Genomic DNA, 21879 nt, shown 5'->3' with positions numbered 1-21879 from the left:
AAAAGACCCCCTGTGTTATTGCTGCTCTGTGAGAGGCTGAGGGGCCCAAAAATCATAGAATGGTTGGGGTTGGAAGGGATGTTTTAAAGATCATCTGCTTCAGCCCAAACATCAGGTTGTTCAGAGCCCATCCGACCCGACCTTGAATGTTTCCAGGAATGGGGCATTTACCACCTCTCTGGGCAACCTGTGCCAGTGTTTCACCACCCTCATTGTAAAAAAACTTTTCCTTGCATCTAGTTGAAGTCAACTCTTTTAGTTAAAACCATTATCCCTTGTCCTATCGCAACAGGCCCTGGTAAAATGTCCCCATCCTTCTTGTAGCCCCTTTAGGTACTGGAAGGTGCTTTAAGGTCTCGCTGGATCATTTTTCCTCTGATCATCTTCATGGCCCTCCTCTGGTCCTGTTCCAGCAGGTCCATGTCCTTCCTGTGCTGAGGACCCCAGAGCTGGACAGAGTGCTGCTTTCCAGGTGCTGCTTTCTTGGCCCCGTGCAGAACACCACCAGCTTTGATTCGTGTGTCTTTTAAGATGTCGCATGTCTGGTGTTGTGGGCAGTGCACCAGAGCCCAGGCTGGTGGGGCTCTCCTAATGCTCTTTCCAGCTGTTAGACCCAACACTGACCACAATTCTTTCCTTCTCAGCATCTCTCCACGGCCTGGGACAGTGCTTGGCCCCTTGCTGCTGGTTGCATGAGGACTATAAAATGGTCTGTGTGTCTGGCATGTTCGTGTGTGTTGTGACTCCTTGGAAAAGCTCAGTGCTTTGAGCCTACTGTCTTCCAGATGCAACGTCTACCATGCCTGCTCCTCCCTGCTCCTCCCGGCGGAGCCAGTGCCGTCCCTGGTGGGAGTGTTTGCTACATCAAAGCCCGGTTTGTGCTGCGAGTGGATGATTTCTCTGGTATATTTACACTTGTAAAGGAAGATTTTTTTTTTTCCCCTTGTAAATATCACGGCACTTCTGTTGCTTCTGTGCTGGCCCATCTGTGCACCATTTTCACTTGTACTGACTCATGTTCACAGAGTAGTAAGAACTGTCTATAAGTGTTTTATTTTCTTAGTTAGAGTGGGCCCATTTTGCTTTCCTGGTTAGCTTGGAGGCAGATGAGTGCAGGGGTTTCTTTTTCCTGATTACATCTCTGGACTCTATCACATTGGTAAAAATTTTAATGAAGTAATTTTCACTTTTCTGTTCAGATTTTTCAAGACTTCTTGTGTTTCAAGGGTTTGTTTTCTGCAGCCAAATGTGCTTTCTGACTGTTTTCTGCATGGCCAGAAATCACTGGGTATGCACCCCCTTTAAATGTGGGTACAACATCTTTAGCCTGTCATAAGGTTTCAACTTCAGATACTCCTGAAGAAGGAACCTTTAGGTTGTTCAGGCACGTTGCATTCAGCCCTCTTGCATTGTGCTGTGCTCTTTTTCATGAGTGATCATGTACTCATTTTCTCCACCTCTGTGTCATTGTAGAGTAGACCTCTGCAGAGACACTTCTGGCTGTTTTCAGAGTAGACTGAAGCTATTTACTGAACTGCTTTTGAACATTTTGACTTGTCTTTGCTGCTCCATGTGCACCCAGGGTTGTCTTCACTGCCTACAGGTCAGACCTTGCTCTGTGGTCAGGCTCATCACAGGCTCTTTTCAGTAGTTCCTTCCCCTGTGTTCACTGAGATGTAGTGTCTGTGTCCTGCTCAGCTTGACCTGTCTCCTGCTCTCTTCTGGCCTGGTACCTCAGAGAACCTGCAACCAAAGGGCACATTTGCAGTGAAAGCTCTACCAAGGCTTGTAGCTGCAGGAGTATCCTTGGTCTCTGTTGGATGGTGTGTGTGTCCCCTCACTGGAGTGTCTGGCACAGTGGGGCACCAGACTTGCTCAGCACTCAGGGTAGTCAAAGTTAAATATGTGTATGTGTGTGTGTATGTATATACATACCTATATATGTTTATACATATTTAAGTCTGAGGCTGAAAACAGCCAAATTATGATCCTTCTCTCCCCCTGACAATATGAAGAGACGTGTTTCACAACAGTCATGTCTGCCAGTATTTCAAGGTGCTGCTTTTAGAAGCATGGAGTTGTGAGAACATTTCAGTAAATTACAAAAAGATCATTTTAACAGGGGCAAAAGAGAGTCTTTTTCTTTAAATATATTCTTGGGAAAGACTCAAGCCATTTCAGCCAAAATGAAAGAGTTGAGCCTGAGGCTGAATCCAGCTGGAGAAATTTTCAGCCTAAACAATTAATTATAGATGAAGTTATGAGCAACCAAAACTGGAGTTTATACAACAGTCACGTGTAATTACAGCGGCGCTTTCAACTCTGGAACACTGGCCCCGGTGTCAGTGCAAATTCTTGGGTGAGTCTATCAGGAAGGACTTTCTTGCAGAGCTGTGATAAACCCCAGCTTGCTGTTCTGAGGGAAAGGGAGCAAGCATTCCACATCAGAAATAATCTGCTGCTGAAAGATGAATTAACTGGTGACTTTCAGAGCAGTGTCTTGTCTGTGTTTGGAGTTTACCCAGGGTCAGGTTGCACCAGGCTATTATGTTCCTGTTGCATGTGGGAGGTTGTAATGAAGAGGGAGCCTCCTGTGACAGGGAACAGTTCAGGCATGAGGAACTGGGATGGCAGAGATTAATGGGGCTACATCCTGCCAGCAGTATCTCCATCTGAGCAAGGCTTTCCTGGGGAACTGGAAGGCAACCTCCTGATGATGGGGATTGTCTATTGTAAAAGAAGCTCCTTGCTTAGCAGGGAGAACACATCGAGACTGCAAGTGTGTCCTGAATGAATGATTCCTCATGGAGATGCTCATGCCACACACAGAATCACGTTTTAGAAGCACATGGGGAAATATTCTTGACTCTGGCTGCTAAATTGAGCTGCTTGTGAACCCTTTCAACAGTAGAGGTAGTGCTGACAAACAGTTATCTTTGGTGATGAAAGGAGTGCAGGTGAGAGGAAATTTTGTGGGAGGAGATCCTGCTCTGAATTTCTTGTGGAAACCATAATTATGTGATTCAGTGTAGAAAGGTATGAGGGTTTCCAGTGAAAGCTATGAAAAACGCTTAGGGAAGCAGCCTACAGATGAGGCTGCTCATTCAGACCTTATCTATTCATGTGGGAGCGTGGAAATCTTAGCACTCTGCCTTATCTCTTCTCCCCCGGGAGATCAGTGTTGAGAGAGTCTGACCTCTTGCTTACCATTTCAAATCAAACCTGGTGTAATAGTGGCTTTGGCCATGCAGTGCCTCAGTCACTTAATGAAATAATCTTTTTCCCTGCCCTTCTGGGTAGAAATATGTCTTGCCCAAATACCACTTAAGTGATACCTGGAGGATAGCTGTAACTGAGCAGAGCTGTGGCAGAAACATCCTCCCTTACTCCCTGCAGCCTCTGCCTGCAGGTGCAGAGCTTGGGATGTTCAAGGCATTGGAAATTTTTCTCTCTCACTGGGGCAGTTCCTATGTTGTTTTTGAAGAAAATCCCTGTTTTCCCTTGCTCCTGGGCTTCTGCAGTTCCCTGCAGGTTTAAATTAACTTTGAATCAATGTTGATTAAAAGCAGTCAGTGCAAGGAGAGTCTCAGATCTGGAATGGATGTTCTCCAAAAACAAGGACACCTCGGTGCCAGCACAGGGGTATTCATACAAACAGCTCTCAGCCAGAGCCGGCCAGAATCTGTTTTGCTTTCTCACACTTGGAGCTGGTATATTTTAAAGGATATCAAGCAGTAAATGTGGCAAAGGGGAAAAATTGTTACAGACTGTATTTGGCAGAAACCCAGCAAAGATAAAATACCATACGTTCTGTGCAATGAGCTCCTACATAAATGATTCATTCACTAGAACACAGCTGGGGTCAACATCTTCTATTTGAATAGCCCAAAGTTATGCAAATATTTTTATGTTGATTTTCTAGAAGAAGAAAAAAAAAAAGACAATATATTCTGTTCCAATAAAAAAAGCTCTTTATCTAAGCAACTTTTAAGAATCAAAATCCCTCAAGAACAGTGTCACCATGTTATACACATATACAGCAGCAAATGACAAGATATGCCCTAGAGATGCAAACTCTGAAAAGATTGCTTGTTTTCCTTTGTTTTGCCAGCCAAGTCTGTGTTACAAATTGTGTGTTGTGGAGATCACACTATTTCAAAATATCAAATTGCTAATTAAAGAAACTACTCAAGGAAACTTTCCAGTAGAACAATAAGAACAATATATGCTGTGGGATAATAGTAGTCACTATTTCTTTAATGAGTTTCTTGCCTAACCAGAATTTCTTACAATACATTCAGTGCAGCCATTCAGATTATTATGAATCACATGTGTATTATTTCTGATTCGATATTAACATAAAAACTTCTGATGAACCATAGTATTACAAAAACAGGTCTAGTGTATAGAATGGCAATATCATTCCTGCTGATAAAAGACTGGAAATGAAGGTCCTTATGCAGTAATACAATTTAATGTGTTAGTTTCTGCACTTAATTTGCAAAGGTGCTGAGAAACTACAGGTCCAACTGAAGCCGAGAAGGGCAGGGTTTCTCTTGATGGTCAGGTATGTCAGTCCACAGCCTGACCATTGCTCTGCAGCATTGCTTTCTATGGGATCTAAGTCAGCAAAAGGTCATGGGAGGGAGAAACCTTTCTTGGTAGTCTTCTTGTACCGTGGTTGGTTGAGAGATCAACTGGAGATTTTCTTAAGCACTTATATTTTGCTATAGTGAATTAATTTAGCAATGTCATCCAAGGAGACAGTGTGTACAAGACCTGTGAGGTGATGCAGGTAGATCAAGTCAAGGAAAGAATAGTTTAGTTGTGTAGCAGAGATAAGAACAGAGAACATAAGAGACCTCTTAAATCCCTTCTTCCCCATTCTGTGAGAATATGGTGCTGAAAATACTCCTTTCAGGTTCTGAATACAAGTTGACATAATAAGGTGGATTTCCAAAAATATTCCAAGAAGCTGGATAGATTTTTCAGTGGCTTGTTGGTGGTATCTAGGTGCCTCATTTGGTATGCTTGAAATTCCTTCCTTCCTTCTAAAGAGCTTCTCTAGTGTCTATTTTATTTTCTCTGGTGAACAAGAATGACTCCTTGATCTTGGGTTTTGTATTTGCAAATAGCCATTCTTTGTATTCCCCTCAGATGAAGAGAGCAAACAAGCATTTAAAGCAAAGAATGCAAGAGCTTGCAAAGTATAAAAGTGAGCTTTTCGTCTTCATGTGTTCGGAGAGGTTACCAGGTATTAGATAAGTAGTCCTTGACGAGTCCTTGGTTTGAATCATGGTATCTGACCACACAGCCACATTCCACATGTGGAATGGTTGTTCCCCATCTGCCTTAAAAATCTCTCTTGCAGCCTCTGAATGATTTAGCCTTTTCTTTATCATCATATGCAATTATAATAGTTGTGTTGGGATAATGGCTTTGGATGGTTCTCCCACAGCAGTTCCTCACCCTTACACTGGTTACCATGACTCTTCACTCATTGGAGCCAGACTTGGCTCTAGTGTATAATAGGCAAGCCAAAATCTCAGTCCAATCACTCTGCCCTGAACACTTCCAAAATGTGGGTGGGATGTAGATTCTCTCTACGGGGGAAATCATTAGTCAGTGTTTTAAGAAGCAAATAAATGTTGATGGTGGGACTCCTTCATCACAGAAGACAAATCAGGGAAGAAAGATGGAAAGGATCAAAGACGAGTATACTTGTCTGCCTGCATTGGAGCGATCTTTAGGTGGCTTCTCTCCTCTCAGTCTGGAAGGTAAAGTATTGGATCTGAGAGTTACTGGTCTGGGGAAGCTGTTGACACCTGGATGGTGGAAAGCACAGAGAGGAGAGGTTGGTGAAGGGCAGCAAGGGACCACAGAGTCCCTCCCCACTGCCGCTTGTTTTCCTTTGTTTGGTGGTGGCTGTTCCCACACCGCCTCAGATGCTCTCCCCTTTCCTGCCTTCCAGAGCGTTGCTCTTTGCATCTCAGTGGATTTATTCTCCTCCGTATCTAATTTTAATTAAAGCTCCTATCTCCCCCCCACCACATAATCAGCTGAAGAAAAATGAGCTGGTAAGTCATTGTTTTTACCACTTTGGCGGCAAACAAATGTTATGTCTGGCACGCTCGGCACCAAGTCAGAAAATGAATCAGCAGCTGTTGTGACAGAAGCTTTTTCCTGAATGGGGAAACAGAGACAGAGAGAAAACAGGCCAGGGGGAGGTTTCTGCAGTGGGCACTGCCAGCCCCCCATCACCCTGAGGAATGTCTTTGCCCCTTGCTGGGGAAGGTGACCTGGCTGCTGGAGAGGCCCCGCCTCGCCCCTGGCATGGGGCCAGGAGGAGCTGTTTTGTGGCTGGTGCTGGATGGGCTCTGATGCCCGTGGCTGTGCCTGGGAGGGGAGCAATGGGATGGGGTGGTTTAGAAAAAGCAAGAGGGACCCAAATCCTTGAAAGCCTTCCTGAAAGCCCCACCTCAGCCAGGCAGGCAGTGGGACTTCATACAGATGCATTGAACAAGAAACACCTATTTGTCCCTGGATGACACTATGGCATGGTTTGTTTTGTGCCCATCCATGGGAAAAGGATGAATTACTTCTTTGTGTCTGGATGGACTTGGATCATATTGAATTGTTTTAAGCAATAACCTTGCATGTATTATACACAGCATGCTGTGAGCTGCAAGGTCTTGGAGGAGAGAGTGTTTTATGGTACCCCTGATCACCCTCACCCTTTTGCTTTATCTAATGGTTAACTTCTCATAAGGGCTGAATTAGCCTTGTGACCTTTAGCATCTGCTGATTTTTTTACACCAAAAATTTGGGGGCACATCGAAGATGCGTTTGACTAATATTACGGCCTTGTTAATATATTGCAAACTATTTCTACAGGAGCAGCATCAAAGTTTTATCTGCTAAATAAATATTGCCGGGCTAAGCTAATACACAGAGTAGGTCTGGAAGAATTACCACCGTGGAGCAGGCACAGGGTCCAGCTGGAGAACTCTACTGTTCAACTGGATGATGATCAACACTGGAGCTACAGCAGGTTTGTCTGAGGCAGAGAACCAGCCTCTGTCTCTCCTTGGAAAAGGCAGCTTTGCTAGGGTAGTTTTAAAGGGAATAACAGACAACTGAGTCAGCTGAGCTGGTGACTGCAACCTGCATGGCTTCAGTAAAGTCCAAAGGGACAGTGTGTGGTTGCTAATCAGGGCAGGGGTTGTCCTGGGTTTCTGGAGACAATTGTCACACTATTTATAGCTCCTTTCATGCCAAACAGAAAAGCAATATGATCGTGCTTTCCCTGTACCTATAAATTCCCTCCTCACCCCTTGAAAACATGCCCACCCCATCACATGCCACATGGGTCAGAGCAGGGGTTTCTTCTGTGACACAGCTGGAGGGACCCTCTCTACCCCTGGTTTCCTCTTGCTGAGTGTACAGAGTTGTTCACAGTGCAGCACACAGCCTCACCATGCCAGAAACCCCTCCTGGTTTTGGTGTGCTCCAAGTTTCCCTTTCAGCTCCCTTCACACCAGTGCCAGCTCCCTCAGTCTGATCCAATGAACCACTGGTTTGGCTGCATCATAAAAAACCTGTGAAAACGCTGGGCACAAAGCACCTGCAGCTTCACTTGGTCACCCAGCCAGGGGACGAGAATGTGGTACTGAGGGCCTGTCCCACCACAGTCACTGAAGGGTGTTTTTATAGAGATTTGTCATTCACCGATGGAAGCACTGATGTGACAGTCACAGCCACAGACATGCTAGTACTTTGAGTCCTCAATTACCCAGTTCATATAGGAAAAGAACTTGAGGGAGACTGTTCTAATAGGCATGTGGTTACTTTAACTTTTTGTTTTATGACATGTATGGCTGCTGGATTTATAATCCACCAAGAGGAACCCATTAGACCTCCCTTTCTAGGAACACTGCTTTTTATTGTCTTACTATATCATTTATTTTCTCATCCTGATCTTGCAAAACTTTTACATCCAGATGCCGTGGCGCTCTAGCTGCTTGTGTGGCAGCAGCTCAAGGGAACAGGACAGGACCCAGTGACAGCCTGACATTGCCCCAGAGGTTTCTTAACTTCTGGGTAACTTCATCCTCAGCTGCTGAAAGTAATGGGAGGTAGACCAGTCCTTCAAAGTAATTTCACCTGAATCATTCCTGAGTGGGCTTTCAGTTAATTGATTCTGTTTGCAAAGGTGAAAAGGAGGAAAAAGTGTACTAATGATGAGCATGTGCTGTGCCTGCAGAGGTGGTGTGGAGGCACCTTTTCCAACCTGCATGTAAAATGTACCATGCCTGATTCTGAAGGTGTACATGCAGCATGCTTTACAGGATTTACTGAAGTCACTCCTGATTTGCTCCAGGCTGTGATTATGTGAGAGGAAAATGAAGTTCATGGTTTGTCTGAAGAATCAAAATCAAAGGTAAAGGCAGAAAGGTGCAGTGAGGTTTCGGGACTGACTGTCTGTCTGTGCAAGCCCCAGCTCTCTCCTGACCAAAGGCAGAGTCCACCTCCTCCAAACACATCCTGCTGGCTGTGCTGGCAGCCCTGGGCTCTCTCACAGCAGCACTCAGGGCATGGCTCTGCCATTTTTAAGAGATTCAGGATCAGGCTGGGGCTCCTGCACAGCTGCAGTGCCTTGCCCCTATTTTATATTCACTGAAAGATTTTTGAATGGACTTCAGAAGCCATTAGGAACCCAAATGTCGACTTACACTTGCAAAATGTCTCTGGTTAATGTTTTCCTACTGACGCTCTGCTTTGCTCCCCGCCTGCCAGAGTTTCCTGTGACCTATTTGAAATATCACTCTCCTAAGTGAAAATGTGCCTCTCTTTTTCAAACTTGCAAAACTCACAAAAATAAATAGCCTGATTTGGCCAGTTAATAGCCCTCTCCTGGGGCTCCTCTCAGCAACTAAGAGGCCTTTTAAATACAACATTTGTGACTGCGTCATTAAAGCTCTGCATGATCCAAGCAGACTAAACCAAAAAGAAAGAAATGCCTTATTTGATCTAAGTTTTCTTTTCTTTTAAATAGTGACACTAGAGACCCATTTATTTTTAATTACACAATTGCTTTATTAAAAGCCTAAATCCTGCAGTCCCTAGTCATTGCTCAGGCAAAACTGCTATCATTGTAGGAAGGACCTGTAGGAGTCAATCCTAAAAATAGGGCAGCTGACAAAGTCTGCCTTTCAAAATGGGTTTGCTTTATTTTGAAGGATTTCCTAAGTCAAAGAGAACTTGCCTCTGCTTTGCTTTTCAGTTCTGCAGCAATTTGAAAACTGAATTTAGGAAAACAGTCACTCCAGAAAGCTAAACCACCCTCAGTTTTCCTTTCAGACTGGGTCTGCTGCCCTTTTTTACCCTTAAACACCACCCTCTACAGAGCCATGGTAGTATTTACTGGCACGAGATATGCATGAGAGTTCATAGAATCATAGAATCTCCTGAGGTGGAAGGGACCCACAGGGATCATCAAGTCCAACTCCTGACCCTGCACAAGACAGCCCCAGAATCACACCGTGTTCCTGAGAGTGTTATTCAAATGCTTCTTGAGCTCTGTCAGGCTTGGTGCTGTGACAGTGTACCTGGGGCGCCTGTTCCAGTGCCCAGCCCTCCTCTGGGTTTGTTCTGCCCTGCAGGTCTGGGCACTGCTGGAGCAGTGGGAAGGCCACTTTGAGTCCTGCAGCTCCTCTCTGCAGCCCTGCCTCACCTGTGGGGAGTGAATCCAGCTTCTGGGAGACTGACAGAGGGCAGGATTGATCCCATGCCACTGATCCTGTGCTAAACAAATGCATTTCTGTGTTTGGACTCTGAAGGACAGATATCCTTGCTGGGTTAAGACAGTGCTGCCAGCAGTAGGAGAGTCAGCAGGCTAGCCAGCAACATACACTGGGTTATATTTCTGGGCTAAACTCCAGAGCCTTCAATTTTATTATCTAATTACCCAACCAAACTCATTCATCTTTATTTTTCAGTTTTTCCCACAGATCCCAGTTTAAATGCAGCTTTGCTATCTGAAGTGCTGCCCAGGCACTCTCTGCTTGGAAAAATTCACGGTTTCTCAGCTTTATTCACTCAAACTGTGTTTTCTTAGTGTAAAGGATGAATGGCAGAGATCCCAGCCCTGATCAGCAGCAGAGGTCTACATCAGGCTGTGCTGAGATGAAGGTGGCTGCATCATCATGGGCAACTGTACCAGGGGAAGCAAGAGAAAGAAAATAAACCTCTACTTAAATGTAGGCTTCACCCCCAGTGTGAGGTGTCACTGGATTGCACTCAGGGCTTTGTGGTGTGGCTCACTGCAATGTCTTTATTGGCAAGTATAAACACCAAGAGTTAGTAAATAAAAACAACAGGGGGAAAAACTGCCCCCCAGAAGTTAATGAGACATCAGGAATACATCCCTGGACAATGGAGTCCAAGGGGAAAAAAAAATCCTGGTGGCCTATCCTCTTTCACTGCAGGACATGAGCCCTCCTCTCCATATGTTACTGTCGTGTAGATGTAATCCGCGTCCCATGCTGGGGCAGAGGCTCCTGCTTAGCACAACCCTGCCCCTGGGAGGGGCCTATTTTGCAAATATACTGTCTTTTCTGTGCTCCTTCCCTTTATTTCCTAAGGGAATGTGCATACTGGCAGGTTCAGTGGGCATTAAGAGATGGCAAATTGCTAGAAAGCAGAAAACCTTCCCCCAGATCTGTTCTGTTCACTCTCCAGTTTGCAAGGACTGGGTAGGGGGAGAGAGGGGAGAGGTGGCAGATGCTGTGGAGCATGAGGCTGCTGTCTTGCCAGCTTGCTTTCGTGTGAGGGAGGAGAGATGGTAGAGAAGCCCTCTGCAGCCTTTCTCCCTCTGAGGCCCCTTGCAGACAGAGCCCTCCTGGTGCTGCCTCCCAGCCCCAGCACGAAACCCGCTGGATTTGGGGGGCTGTGCCTCATAGGAGGCTGGGGCAGAGGCACAGATGCTTTGTGTTCAGTCTGCCCCCCTGGCCATCGGCTGCTCCCAGGCAGCAGAGCCAGGATGAGCACAGCAGGATCATCCAGGAAGATGTTGGTACTGTGCTGTGCCAAGCTGTGCCATGCAAAGAGCCTGAGAGCAGGAGCTACTCAGCAGGGCAGCCCAGGTAGGTGTGTGACAGGAAGGACAAACCTCAATTCATGCTGAAGGAAGGAACGTTCTGGAGCAGAGCATACCAGGACACAGAGCAGAAGGGGAAATGGAGATGGGTTTGGTCAGGAGGAGGGAATGAGCATTGTCAGGAAGAGCTGCTACTTGTGGTGATGGAGTGCTGAACCCTTAACGTGCCTGGTAAAAACCCATCAGGCTCCCAGGGTGTGCTGTGCTCTTGCAGGCTTCCCTCAGAGACTCTTTCACATGTGGCCACAATTCCGTTCATCCTGCACCTCAGGTGGCAGTGATACCTCTTGCTTTATCTCTACCTGCTGTTGTCTAGGCTTTCTCCAACCAGAGACCAGCTGACTTTATCTTCCCAGATGTTTCTTATGATCTCTCTCATTCTAGCTTTTTACCCCTGACCACAAACAGCACTTGGAACAATTAACATCTTATGGTTTACAAGGCAGCTGGTTACTAGGGCAACAACTGCACTTTTTTTCTTTCAGTGTATTGACTGAAAATCAACATTTTATATTAAAGGAAAAGAAAAATAATATTCTCTCTAGCCACAGTGAGTTACAACACCATCTCTCCTGTAATCAAGATATTGCTGAATTATGGTGCTATAAACAAACACTTCTGATATAACCACAAACACTGTGGGACATGTAACACATTGGCAGTATATTTCGAGTGACAAACTCATTTATTGTGGGGAGTGGAGGGAGAAAAACACCTTTCCAGAAGCCACAGCAAGGAATTACAGCAAAGAATGACCTGAGTTTAAGGGTACAGGCACAAAGTAATTCTAACAGCCTGGCCAGAGTAAAGCACTTCAAAGTACCAACAAGATTAGAGCAGTATCAGTAGTTCAGGAGGTGAGGATACAGGACTTGCTTATTCTCTCCTTCCACCAGGCATAAATCATGATTAATTCCATAGCACTTAATAGAATTACCATGCTGTGAGACTGGTGTAACGAAGTAGTTCCCAGGAGAGGTTGGGGAAGTGAGCCCACAGCTATCCCATAACCTTTGTAGGCCGGTCTGGAGGCTTCCCTGCTTGCAGGTGGGACTCGAGTAACAATCATGAATCATTAAAGTACATAACTATCTGGGAGATCAAAGAGATCAGGAGCTTGAGGTGAAAGTAGCTCGTGCCAGCTGCTGTGGAGGCAGAGAACAGGCTGGGAGCTGCTTGCCAAAGAGATTTCATCTCTTGCTGTGTTCCAGGTGGCTGCTGGGTCACTTTGGTCAGTGGGATTGGAAGAGAGCCATCATCTGCCTCCTGGATGGTCTGCCAGCCCTGGTGTGTGGTGAGTTCCAGGTCAGGAGACTTCCTTGCCCAAACAGGGTGATTTTTGTATGCTGTTTTACTATACCACAATGTGCTGGGCCGTTCTGGTAGTCATCTGCTGCCCAAGTTGTTAAATATATGTGAGCTGTCACTAGTGCCTCTCTGGGCTGTGAATGGGACCATGGATGGAGTGGGGGAAGCAGGATGGGCTGGGCAGCTGTTCAGTGTCTCCCCAGCCATGTACAAAAGGACGTCTGTGCTGTGCAGTGGGAATGGGAGAAGGAAATAGGGATACTGTCTCCCTTAGTAAACCTGCCCCCTGGAAAAGATAATGTATATAACCATCTACGTGCATACATGAATCTGATAATGATGGAGCACTTGTGACCAGGAACTTCCAGGGCTTAAAGCTTGCTGTCTGTGTCTTATAACTTCTGCATTTATACCAACATGCAGGGTATTTATTAACAGGTTATCCAAAGCTTGCCTGGGGTTTGCAGGACTGACTTTGAAGTAAAAAAAAACCATCTAGACTGTGACGTTTTAAATGACCTAGCTGACACTATAGGTGAGGATGATCAGGCTGCCATTGCTTCTGTAAGGCTGGGTTTCCAAACATGCCTTTCCAAGAACACTGGGGTTCTCTGGCTTTAGTTTGAAGTGAGTTTCAAGTTGAGGGGAATAAAGCTTCAAGCAGTCCCACTGTAGAGTTTGTAAATGAGCACAAAAATGCATTGAATGGGAGCTGTTCAGTGTACAGGCTTCTGATGGGCTTGACAGCACAGCTCAGAAGTTCCTTGAATAATAGGTCTGTGATTTCTGGCAGCCTGCAAGTGCTGAACTTTCTTGGATTTCAAAGCAAATAGATACATCTTAACAAAGACCACCCTGTGTCAGCTATCCTTAAAATTATAGCACACAGATTAAAATAAAATGTGTGTACTTGTCCCTCCTGGGAAACGACGGAAGGAGAAAGCATTATCAGAATTCTTTAAACTCATCTTAACAGTACTGAACCAATTATTTTGTTAAATCTGGGTTTGTTTTCTGCCTCTCAATGAGAACATTTGAAGTCTATCATCTCTACCATTTATGAGTTACCAGTCTGCAAGTGTAAAATTTCCAACTGGAACATATGGTATCAGAGGGAACAAGGGGGAAATATCTTGATTGCTCATGCTCCCCAAACTCCAAATCTACTCCATTTAGTATTTTGCTCACAGTTCCTGCAGGGGAAAATAAAAGAAATCATCTCTGAGCTGAGACCAAGCAATGAACATTTCACCCTGAATGGGAATCTGTTTGAAAAACTTATAAGCAGCTGAAAAGGGAATAGAATAGAAACTACATTTCTGTTTCTTCACAATGGGAAGAACTTAGCAAGGCTGATAAAACCTCTCCGAACCTTCTCTAAGTTCTGACACCTGTCTTGGGGCCTTGCCTCCTGCCAGCACATGGGGACAGAGCAAGTAGCAGGCCAGAGACCAGCTGTTCTCCTTCCTGATGGTGTCAGTGAAGCTGGGCAGTCCAAGGCCGCCAGCAGAGCTGGGCGTGCAGGCAGTGGGGCTGCTGTGGCCTCTGCACAGACCTGGAGATGTGCTCTGCCCCTGAGCCCCCTGGTTCTGGGAGGCTGTGCAGGACACCTTGCTGGCCATGCTGCTTGGGTTAACCCCACTTTGAGTTTGGCCCTGGCCTGAGACTCACCTGCAACGACACAGGACCTCTGAGATCACCAGGCAATACCAGCTATAGGACACTGGGGAGCCACAATGCTCCTGTAATTTGTCAGTTCCTTGCTGGCCTCCAGCCAACCCTTGCTGGTACTCCACTGGGTTGAGCCATTCTTGCACGGGCATTCCTTTACCTGTAACAGAGAATGATCGTGCAGACCTTCCCTCCGTGCAGGGCAGCAAGTGTCCCCTTCCTTTGCTTTCCTGCTGAGCAGAGGCTTAGCCCTGAGTAACCAGGCTGTAAGGTGCAAGAAGCAGGCTTCTCACTCTTCCTCCTGGCAGAATAAGGAGGGCCTAAGCCTGTAGCCCTGGGAATTGATGTGACCAAACCACAGAAGAGGAGCCTTTCACTTGGCAGCACGATGGTTGTGTAGTGCCACATGTACAACCAAATCTATCCTCCCTGCCATTCAGACAGAAAGCAGCTTGTTTTGGAGTAACTTCCCTGGGAGGGGGAGGAACAGATGTTTGAACCAGAAGCGTATGTGACAGTTGGGAGAGACAGCGTGGAAACGCACAGTTGAAAGGAGAAGTCTGATGGGAGTGTGATGACAGCAGCAGGACTTCAGTGACAAGGAGTGGGAAGGAGAACAAGCAGGGAGGAGTGTTACTTCAAAAGCTGAGCAAAGTGCACAAGAAGATATGTCAGGAAAGCGTCAGAGAAAGGAAGAGAGGAAATGTGAGAGTAGAGACAGTCTTTGGGATCTGTCTGCAAGCATGTGTGACCTGTTGCCTGACAAACGGAGAAAGGAAGGTCTTTTATTCCTCTGCCTCCTTCCACCGAGTTAACTCTTCTTGCAGCCAAGCTGGCTGCCAGCTCTGCTGGAGCTCTTCAGTTAGTGCTCATGGAAGGTAAAGCTGCCCATGCTGCTCCAAAGCACAGTGGTTGGGGGGTACTGTGTAAAGGGACTGTATCAGGGATGCTCAAGCCCTTCCTCTGCCTTTACAGGGTGGCACAGTAGCCACAAGCCTTGGGACTTCTGGACACTGCAAGAGGAGGAGGAGGAGAGGTGACAATCTCGTAACAGGCTCTGTAACTGTGCCGTGATCACAAGGGCAGGATGCGTGAGGAGAGGGAGAGAAGTGTGTGTGAGAATTCCTCCTGCAGCAGGGAGGGACCTCTCCAGCAGTGCCTTACCCTGGTGACATCAATCACAGCTCTGCAGTGTCCGGTTTTACCTTAGTTCAGCAGATGTGCAAGGCAGACCGGGAACGTGCTGCTGGAGTGTGAAGCCTCGGAGCTGGGGGAGGGGGCACCGTAACTTCTCCTGCCGAGGGATTTACAAGGGCAGGCTTGCAGAGCCCTTCCTGGGCTCGGACTCAGCACTGACTTCCCAGTATGCCTTGAGAAACACAAACTGGTCCATTCTGCTTTGTGTCCTCTTGTAGGGAGGGGAGAATTTCCTTAAGTGTGGGGTGAGCCTTGAGATGTAATAATGAAGGGATTGCAAGGTAGATGCCTGCACAACCAGCTAGGCCAGGAGCTGCAACCTGACACTGGATGTTGCACGGCTGGTGACTCTCCCCCTTCACAGGAACACTGGCACTCATTTATTGGTGTGAAATCCCAGCAAATTAGAGGCAGACAATATCCTTTATATGGGTGTGCGAGGGGGAAAGCTGAACCAGGGTGATGGAGACAGGTCAGGGTGTGCTGTGTCCAGCAGCTCTGGGAGAGAGGGGTCTCACAGCAGGGACCTGTCAGTGGTATGGGCTGTGTAGGGTCAAGGCTCAGCCAGCAATGCCTTTTTTCATTTATTTATTTATTTTAAGGATGAAATGGACGGGGAGGAACATGAGGGAAAAACAGTGTCAGGACACTGCAGCAGTGCAAGTGCTGTTGGAGAAACAGCTTGATGAAGGTGTGAAAACCTGGAGGATCTGCCCTTCCTCACCAGGAGAAGCAATGCAGGCTCATGGTAAGGAAGGAAGTTTTGGGCACCACAGAGTCAATGCACAGGTGATGTTGGGAGTGTAAAGGTGCTGAAAGCCTCTCTGGTGCCTGCTGTACTGGTTGACTGGGCTGCAGGACCCTTCTTGGAGCCGGTCTGAGGAGAGCAGCCATGGGCACTTCTCACTGTGTAGCTTGTACTGGCTGTCCTTACCACAAAGCTGTGGTGTGGGGTCTGGTGGTGAGGGCAGAGGGGGACCTCCAGGCTGCCAGGGTGGCCTCAGACAGAAGGAGCACAGAGGAGCAGGTACGTTGGTGTTTTCACATCGGAGTGATGTATTTTGCAGCAGGATAGGGTTGAGTATCCCCGAGATACTTGGCTTTGTGTAGCAGAATCACACCTTTCTTCCAATTAGCTTGCACGGGATCTTGTGCAAGTTAATTGTAAGAGTCAGGGTCAGACCCAAATTGCATTTTCTAAAGGTACTAGTGCAGGTACTGAAATTAAATTCTCATGAGTGAAGACCTGTTTTCCTTGCAGTCTGAACTCAGAACAACAGAGGAGCCTGTAGTCTCTGGAGAAGGTATAAAAACCTCCTCCAGGTTTGTGTTCCTTGTAAAAAAAAATTTAGACAGCACTTGCCACATCAGACAGTTGCCAGCCCTTGTTCAGTGTGATCAGGGCACTGTGAACTGAATTAATCAGGGATTTGACTCCATTCTGCCTTGTACCTGGGAAACGGTACATCACTAAACCCTGGAAAGATGCTGGGGTGTCTGCAGGACAACACAGGTGATTTCTGCCTCTGGGCTTGCAGAGAAGGTTTTCTTGGGACCAGCAGCCTGACTTCCTCAGGCTTTTGCTGCAGCCACACTGCTGGCGGAGCAGAGCCGTATATCACCCGGCATTTTATGTGTGCCTAGGAGAGGGAGCCTGAATCCCCTTCCTGCACAGAGAGCTGCCAGGCTGGAGGCCAACACACAAACCTCGGCATTTTTTTTATTTACTATAAACCTCTTAAATGAAGGCTGGGGGATGTTTTTCATTTACCATGTTACTGTATGGAACCAATCACTATAAATTTAAATGGAGAGCTGGTGGGAGCACACTTACCTTTTATATCATAATTGTGCGAGTGCCGCTGCCTAACAGCTATTAGGATTATTCAGAGCTTCTCAGATTTCGTTGTAAAACATTAGGCTGTGAGAGGTACTGTAAGGGTGTGATTATCCAAAGAGGGTAAGTAGTAGTGAGGGTTGTTGGCCAGAATTACTACAAGAGGGAAGAAATGCTGAGTAGCTGGAAGTAGAGGAACTTGAGGAGCACAATCTGCCATTCAGAAATACAGTGCTCCGTGCATGGAGAAATCCCACCTGATTTCTATCTGGATCTACACCGGCTTGACAAGTTTGATTTGAATTGTCACCAGGCATGACTCAAATCATTGGCTGAGCATGGGTGTCAGCCCCGTGCTCCCCTGCAGAAACCCTGACCCAGCGTACGAGTCCCCCTGGCACCCGGGATGTGCTGCGGAATCCCACCCGTGTGGCCACGCTGGCTTGGGGCATCTGGAAGTCACCTCTTCTCTTGATGGGGTGGACAGGTAAGGCCCTGTCACAGGTCTGGCCGTGCTGGCAGAGCTCTGCTCTGAGCTGGCGCTGGAAGGGGCTGTCAGCTTGGGGGAAGGGGTGACCTGTCCCGCTTGCTGCCCCTGCTGTGGGCACAACCTCCCCTCCTGAGCAGCACCAGGAGCTGGGAGGCAAGCAGAGGGTCAGATGCGACATAGCTTGGCTAGAGAGGAGCAGGACCCAGGCTGGGGGGAACTCAGGGCACTGAAGCCGACTGGTGACTGGGAAGTCACTGTTCTGAGCAGAGCCAAGGAAGGACACGGTGCTGGGAGGGTGCTTCGCTTCACTTGGGCATTGAACACCTCCCAGCATCACCCCTGCAGGGACAAGGCATTGCCAACTTTTTCTAGGAGGCAGGGAGAAAAGAGCAGTTCTGTGTATACACTCCTCTGCTGCCTTGATTCTTCACCTGTGATTGAGATTTTAATTTTGCATCCCATATGATTTTCCTGTTGTAACACACGCCTCTGGGCTGTCACTGTAACAATGCCTTTTCTTGGCAGGGAAGGCAAATCTGAAAGGAAGCCCTTGAGCACTCTAGTGTGCGAGTTTCTCAAATGATGGCTGTGTTTCTCCCCCTCGTTCCACCCATTTTCAAATAATTTTCATGCTGGGAATAAATCTGAGTGCAAAACAATCTTGTTCAGCATATGATAACCAGAGACAATTGTTAGTACACAAGCAGCCACATGGAAAACAAATGAGCTGATGGAAGGACAGAAAGAGCACAAGACAACCCAGAGACCACAGTTACCATGTTCACAGTAACATCAAATAATTGTGCCATTTATATGTAATTACATTTTTTTTTTTCCCTCAGGAAAATGGGATTCTGGAAAACATTTTTAGTTACTAAATTTTTATCTTCCCAGTTTGTGCAGTGGTGGGAAAAAACCATCTCCCAACAACAAACGTACTCTGGGCCAATTAAAATTAAGCAACTCAAAGTTGAATTCTGTCCTGAACTTCATCTGTGAAATTCTAGTGAATGCAGTGGGGTTTTGTAACTGGAGGTCAGGATTTGGACACTAGTTTATAAATCAAAGAACAGCAGGGGCTGTGCAGGGTCTAAGCAATTTGGATATTCTTAAATGCCACACTAGGCTGCTGCTGATATCCTGAAAGTGTGTTGTCACTGATGATACTGGGAAGGAAGTTTGGCAGATTTTTTATTTTTATTTTGCTTTAATATTTTCAGTATGTTTGTCTTTCTTCTGTCATTGAAGCTGTTCTTCTTTGAAAAGCATCTACTTTTAGTTGGGGAAAAGCATAAAGCTGAGACATTTGGAGGAATTTTATCAAACACTTGTCTTGACATGAGAAGTTGTATAATAAAAAAGTTAATTACAGATATACAACACACCCCCCAATCTCAATAGACAATGTCTTTTAAATCTGAAATGGGTTAACAAACCTAAAAAAAAATTTATAGCACAGTTTTGGGGGGAAGTTCATCTTCCTTTAAAGCAATTCTTAACGTATCTCGTATACTTATGTATGTGTCTATAAAGATTATGCATAGATGAAACAATTTAAAAATCATTTTCACTGAAAATATATTTTCTATTCATTCATTGTAATATTCCTACAACACAGGAGTTAAATATGTTAACAAAACATGATGTCCAATGAATGTAAAGCAAGAAGAATTCAGGAGCACTTGGCAGAAACTTACACCCTTTATTATTAAATTTCTTCTCAAAACAATTGTTCCTTCAACATCATCAAGGATCAATGTAAGCACTTGTTGGTAGCAACCTGAGTTAGATACCTTGTCACAGTTTATGACTTTCCTGTGCTTTTCAGCGACATAAAGATATTCATGTAAGTCCCAACTGTGCATTGCAAAACTTCCCTTCCTCTGCTTCATTGTCCTGTTGACCTCTTTATCTTCCTGCTGGTCTGCCAAAACACCTGCATGGTCCAGTATCAAGTTTGAGCCTTATGTTCTTTGGTTTTTGCTCTGGTGTCTTAGCTCAGATCCATCCTCACTGCTGGGCACTGCTTGGGAGGCACCTGGACTTTTGATCTTTCACAGAATCCCACCCCCAGGCTCTGATACCTCAGGCCTTGGTGGCAGTTTGGCCCGTGCCAGCACAGAGGTGAACTCAGGGGAACTGCCCAGGATGGACCCAGCTGCCCTTGGGGAGTTTGTGGCCCATGTCTGTCTCCAGGACTCGAGGCAGTCGCTCTAAAATCAGCCTGGTGTGCTGAGGGAGCTGCTGTCGTTACAGCGTAGCTGGATACCAGTGCAGTACTGAAAATATTCCTGCTTTATTGATAGTTTAATTGGTGGCATTTAGTTAATTGTGTATGTTCTCTTTCAGTGGAAATAAACCTAGAATTATATAACTATCATTTTTCCAGAAGCAGGGAGTCACTCAAGGCTGCTGCAGCAGGCGAGCCTACCTGAGTAAGCCAACAACTTCTAGTTGTTCAAGCTGCTGTTTTGCTGTCTGTTGCTATGGTGAAGTGATGGCACAAAACTGATACCAAAAAGGAAACAATATTTTCTGAACAGATTTATAAGAAGAAAAATAATGTATAGGGGACAGAGAGGTCATGGGGAAGAGTGGGGGAAGCTTAAGGGGCTTTGAGCGCTTTCCTGAGCCAGGTTTTCTCCTTCCTTTTCTAACTGAAGGTCCACTCGGCTCTTTGAAGGCAATCCAAGAATCATCCTGTGCAGTGTCATCCCAATGGTTTTTTTACAACCAGTTAAATATTCCCCTAAAGTGTAAATACTTATAACTTCAATTCACTTTTTTTCCTTTGCTTTTCCTGCATCTAAATGCATATGGGCAATGTATTCATTTCCCAGCTTTACAGTCCGTTTTGGAGATCTTAAGTCCCAGCAGTGTAGTGCAGGTCATAGATCAAGAATAGCTGGTTTACTCTCCACCTTTGCAACACCTGTGCTGTTTATGTCATTTCTGACAGTTAGATTTTTAACCCCTCCTAAAGCCCTGTTGTGCTAGCAGTGTGTTTCCCCACCCAGCTGGAATCACCCAGTGTTCTCTGTGTTTTCCTACACCCAGACCTTCAGCCTACTTTAGATGCCAGCTGGAGCAGCTGGGCTGTGCAAAGCCACCCTGCAGCTGATTGCCCAGCAGCCTGACCAGTCAGGGAAGAGACCAAGCACTCAGTTCACAGTTCCTGTGGAGGGAACTCATCTTTCCTTCTCTCCAGCCAAGGATTTTGCACGTCACTCCCTGTATCGATGTGGCACTGGAGACAGGCAGCCTATCTTGGTAAGTTACAAACTGCAGCCAGACTCAAAGCTTCATTCAGACACGTGCTGTGAGATAGAGAAGCACCCAGATTATGCTTATTGCAGAACATTCCCCTCTTTCATTCATCTGAATGTGAGTGGTTTTAATGCATCATCTCTGTATGCTGTGTGCTGCCATGGTCCTGTTTAAGTGTGGACAGCAGCAGGATGGCCAAAGAGGAAAGGATGCACACTGGAGTTCAGATACTGCTGAGTACAGGGGCTGGGTGTGGGGAGGGGGTAGGTATTCATGGCTTTGGGAACAGTTGTTTGGTGATCTGAAAGCAACTCTCCTTCTAGCAATGTTTCAGGACTGTGAAATAAGTATCCAGTGCAGCTTTCTTGTTCCAGTGCCAGGCGTTCTGATTGCTTCGTTTAGTGTCACATCAGTGGTGTCTGAACTACACCTTAGCTGTATCATCACCGACTTCTTTCTAATGTGGGGTCATGCCTCCCTTTATATCCAGCCCTTTGCTGGACTGCTGTTGGGTTGTAATTGCATTGGATTCTTAATAGAGTTTCTTGGTCTGCTGTCACAGCGTGATTGCAAGAACTTGTGTTGCATTGAATGTGGTCTTGATTACTTGCCAATTACAGTGCAAGGGAAACACTTGCAATCTTCTCCTTTAAAATTGCACCTAGATTCCACCTCCTCTGAAGGCTATGGGAAACTTGCAGAGGTTGTTTCCAGTTGTCCTATCTTCCCACTTTTAGTCTTTGACTTGGTGGGGTAGGTAGATAAATGTGCTTTTTTTTATCATTATTTTTTGCATTCATTAAATGCCTTTTTTTTTTTTTGTGTGTGTGTGTGTGTGTAGTTCTGTGCATGTGAAGCAGATGCAGAAAGGCCCTCCTGAAGCTGAGTGTTGCTCATCACTCTCATGCCAGGTTGCTTGGGGTTTACAAGGGGTTTGGGATAGTGCATCTT

At 46.1% G+C, this 21879-nt stretch overlaps 1 long non-coding RNA gene across 1 annotated transcript; it reads left to right on the top strand.

Annotated features, from left to right (window-relative positions):
- The first annotated feature begins 1589 nt into the window (after positions 1–1589).
- On the top strand, positions 1590–20212 carry LOC116451164. The gene is made up of 4 exons (XR_004243112.1): positions 1590–7051; positions 12370–12445; positions 15937–16082; positions 17485–20212. It is a non-coding gene; the product is annotated as an uncharacterized LOC116451164 (long non-coding RNA).
- Positions 20213–21879: the final 1667 nt, after the last annotated feature.

The sequence above is a fragment of the Corvus moneduloides genome, chromosome 14 (assembly GCF_009650955.1).
Source record: "Corvus moneduloides isolate bCorMon1 chromosome 14, bCorMon1.pri, whole genome shotgun sequence".
NCBI classification, from domain to species: Eukaryota; Metazoa; Chordata; class Aves; order Passeriformes; family Corvidae; genus Corvus; species Corvus moneduloides.
The sequence above is the reverse complement of the archived record's forward strand: the minus strand, read 5'-3'. Positions and strand labels throughout refer to the sequence as shown.